Here is a 3,949-nt window from a genome sequence, read left to right as displayed (position 1 = left end):
CTTGTTGCTGTTTACCTTTATACTTTGTATAATAATGTTTATGGTGACATTGTTACTAAAGTAACAGCAACAACCAAAAACAAAACTAGAAACAACCACTTATTTATCAACAGTAGCTAGGGTATTTAAACTGTTGTATTTTCATAAAATGGAATACAACATAATTTTGGATTTTGAAAAAGATAAGGAATACATACAGCATGATTCCATTCATTTAAAGTACAAAAAACAGGCATAATGAAACTTCCTTTTTAGGGATACATATATATGTAGTATATAGAAAGAACTAAATAGTACATTTGTTGAAAATATACCTATGAATTATTTTCAAAAAGTAAAAAACCAGATACAAAATGTAGGATAATGATTACCCCAGAGCCAAGAGAGGCACACAGGGGGCCTTAAAAGGTTTTCATGTTATTCTATTTCCAAAACTAGATGGTCAATTAGTGGGAGTTTTTTTTTTATTATTATTCTCTAAATTACGCATATGTTATATATGCTCTCTTGTGTGTATTTTATAATTTAATTTTTAAAAATAATCAAGAAAGTCAACTTAGGAGGATTTTATCTAAAGTAGTTAAACAGATACTTGGCCTTAAGTAAATCACATTTATTCATCTGAAAAATAAGTTTGTCCAGAGCATCTTTTCCTTGGAAATACTTGGTAATCCAGTATTACTAACATTTTCTTCTCCTGTATCATAGCTATATTATATAACTGTGCAATGATATCGCCACTGCTATTTTAAAAGTCAATTAGTCACAGAAAAGTGCAAGGTGTTCTCCTTTTAAGGTTCTCACCTCAGTGAATCCTAACATACTGACTTTACCTTCTACTTTACCTTCTACATATTTTTGTTACTAGCAGTCTCATTTGTAGCCTGGGATAAAACAATATAGCCCTAATCACACTTCTCAGTGAATAACATTCAGAATCTCTTTCTAGCAGGGAAGTCTCATATTGGTGTTTTATGATTCATACTCATAGAAGGTTTTAATTATAATCTGAGTTCTACATAGAAGGATTGTTCAAACTATTCAGTACAGAATAACCAATTATCTGGGGAAACTGGGAAAATAAATTTGTGTCATCTATGTTAAGATAAATGCTAGAGAGTTGATGTAGTATGTTAGAAAAAGTATTAAAGTGAATACTTATAGATAGTGGAAAATATGTATACACCTGTGGTCTATCCTTTGAAAAAAAATATTCATTTTTTTCTTTCTCTTTTTTAAAAAACAGCTTTACATTATTGTGGTATAATATACATCCCATAAAATCTGCCCATTATTAGTGTACTGTTCACTAATTTCTAGTATAGTTATATAACTATGCCACCATCACCACAAAAAAAACATTTTTAAGAAATATATTTTCCAAATTCAGATTAGAATTTTAATTCATTCCTAGTCATCTTTTATTATCTCCAACGTAAGTGTAACTTTTCTTTAGAATTTTCTCCTTCTATTTTGGTAAATATTGATCTTCCCTTTGTCTGAATTCTATAGTACTTGTCTATCCCCAAGGACAGACTTCAGATACTAGTGATCCAGAACTCTATATATGACTTAATGGATAGGAGCTAGGCCCCATTTTATCCCTCAAACTCTTTGTCATACTAATTGAAATTCTCTACCACTGTGTCTAAAACCCTATCATTAGAAAACTTTACTTCTTGGGCACCTGGGTGGCCCAGTCAGTTAAGCATCAGACTCTTGATTTCAGCTCATGTCATGATCTCATGGTTTGTGAGTTGGAACCTAAGTCAGGCTCTGTTCCGACAGCATGGAGCCTGTTTGGGATTCTCCCTCCCTCCCTTCCTCTCTAAATAAATAAATAAATAAATAAATAAATAAATAAATAAAAACATTTAAAAAAAGAATTACTTTTTAAAAAAGGAAATATTGGGGCGCCTGGGTGGCTCAGTCGGTTAAGCGTCCGACTTCAGCTCAGGTCACAATCTCGCGGTCTGTGGGTTCGAGCCCCGCGTCGGGCTCTGGGCTGATGGCTCAGAGCCTGGAGCCTGCTTCCGATTCTGTGTTTCCCTTTCTCTCTGCCCCTCCCCCGTTCATGTTGTGTCTCTCTCTGTCTGGAAAATAAATAAACGTTAAAAAAAAAAAAATTTTTTTAAATAAAAAAGGAAATATTTACTTCTTGTATATGGACTATATATTAGCTAGTAAGTAGTACCAAGTCAATGTTAAATTTTCTGAATATGATAATTTAGTACTGTGTTTATGTAAAAGAGTACCTTGGGGGCACCTGGCTATCTTAGTTAGAGTATGTGACTCTTGGTCTCGGGATTGTGAGTTCAAGCCCCACATTGGGCAAAGAGCTTACTTTTAAAAAAAAAAGAGAGTGTCTTGGTTTGTAGGAGATACTTGCTGAAATATTTAGGAATAAGAGTCCTAAATGGACTGTTAATGTTAATTAACAGTTAATTAAGTTAATGCCTGTAACTTAATCTGAAGTTGCTCAGCAATAATAACATTAGCCATACTATACACTATACACCCAAAATCATATGGGATGGATGTGAGGGAGAGTGAATAAGAAAATGTGGCAAAATACTAATAATTGATAAATCTGGGTGGAGAATATAGGAGAGTTTATCATACAAATGTGCAGTTTTTCTATAAGTTTGAATTTTTCTTTTTTTAAATTTTTTTAATGTTTATTTTTGAAAGAGAGAGAGAGAGAGAGTGTGTGTGTGTGTGTGTGTGTGTGTGTGCAAGTGGGGGGGGGCAGAAAGAGAGGGGGAAAGAGGATCCAAAGTGGACTCCATACTGACAGCAGGAGCCTAATGTGGGGCTTGAACTCACAAACTGTGAGATCATGATCTGAGCCAAAGTCAGACATTCAACCAACTGAACCACCCAGGTGCCCCCCATGAATTTTTCTTTAAAAATTTTTTTTAATGTTTATTTATTTTTGACAGAGAGAGAGATTAAGAGACAGAGCATGAACGGGGGAGGGGCAGAGAGAGAGGGAGACACAGAATCCAAAGCAGGCCTCCAGGCTCTGAGCTGTCAGCACGGAGCCTGACGCAGGGCTGGAACCCACAGACCACAAGATCATGACCTGAGCCGAAGTCGGACGCTCAACCGACTGAGCCACCCAGGCACCCCCCACCACTCGCCATGAATTTTTCTAAATAAAGATGAAAAAAAGTTTTGGTAGTTCAACAGTTCTCTGTCCTAGCTGACATTAAAATCACCTGAGAGCTTTTATTTTTATTTACTTTTTTTTAAACTTTCTTTTTTAACATTTATTTATTTTTGAGACAGAGAGAGACAGAGCATGAGCAGGGGAGGGTCAGAGAGAGAGGGAGACACAGAATCCGAAACGGGCTCCAGGCTCTGAGCTGTCAGCCCAGAGCCCGATGTGGGGCCTGAACTCACCGACCGCGAGATCATGACCTGACCCGAAGTCAGACGCCCAACCGACTGAGCCATCCAGGCGCCCCTTTATTTACATTTTTAAAAGATTTTATCTTTAAGTAATCTCTGCAGCCAATGTGGGTCTTGAACTTGCAACCCTGAAATCAAGAGTCATACACTCCATCAACTGAGCCAGCCAGGTGCTCTTTATCTGAGATCTTTTAGACCTATAAATGCCCAGACTCCACCTGCTAGAGATTTTGATTTAATTGGTCTTGGGTGGGGTCCAAGCTTATGAATTTAAGTCTCCTTAAATGAACCTTTTTTTTTTAATGCTTCCTTTTTTTTTTAAATTTAAATTCAAGTTAGTTAACATACAGTATAGTTTTAGCTTCAGGGATAGAACCCAGCGATGTATCTCTTACATATGACACCCAGTGCTCATCCCCAAAAGTGCCCTCCTTAATGCCCATCACACATTCAACCCATCCCTCCATCCACCTCCCCTCTATCAACCCTCAGTTTGTTCTCTGTATTTGAGAGTCTCTTATGGTTTGCCTCCCTG

Source organism: Panthera uncia (genome assembly GCF_023721935.1).
Source record: "Panthera uncia isolate 11264 chromosome B3 unlocalized genomic scaffold, Puncia_PCG_1.0 HiC_scaffold_1, whole genome shotgun sequence".
NCBI lineage: Eukaryota > Metazoa > Chordata > Mammalia > Carnivora > Felidae > Panthera > Panthera uncia.
This window is presented reverse-complemented; position numbering follows the sequence as displayed.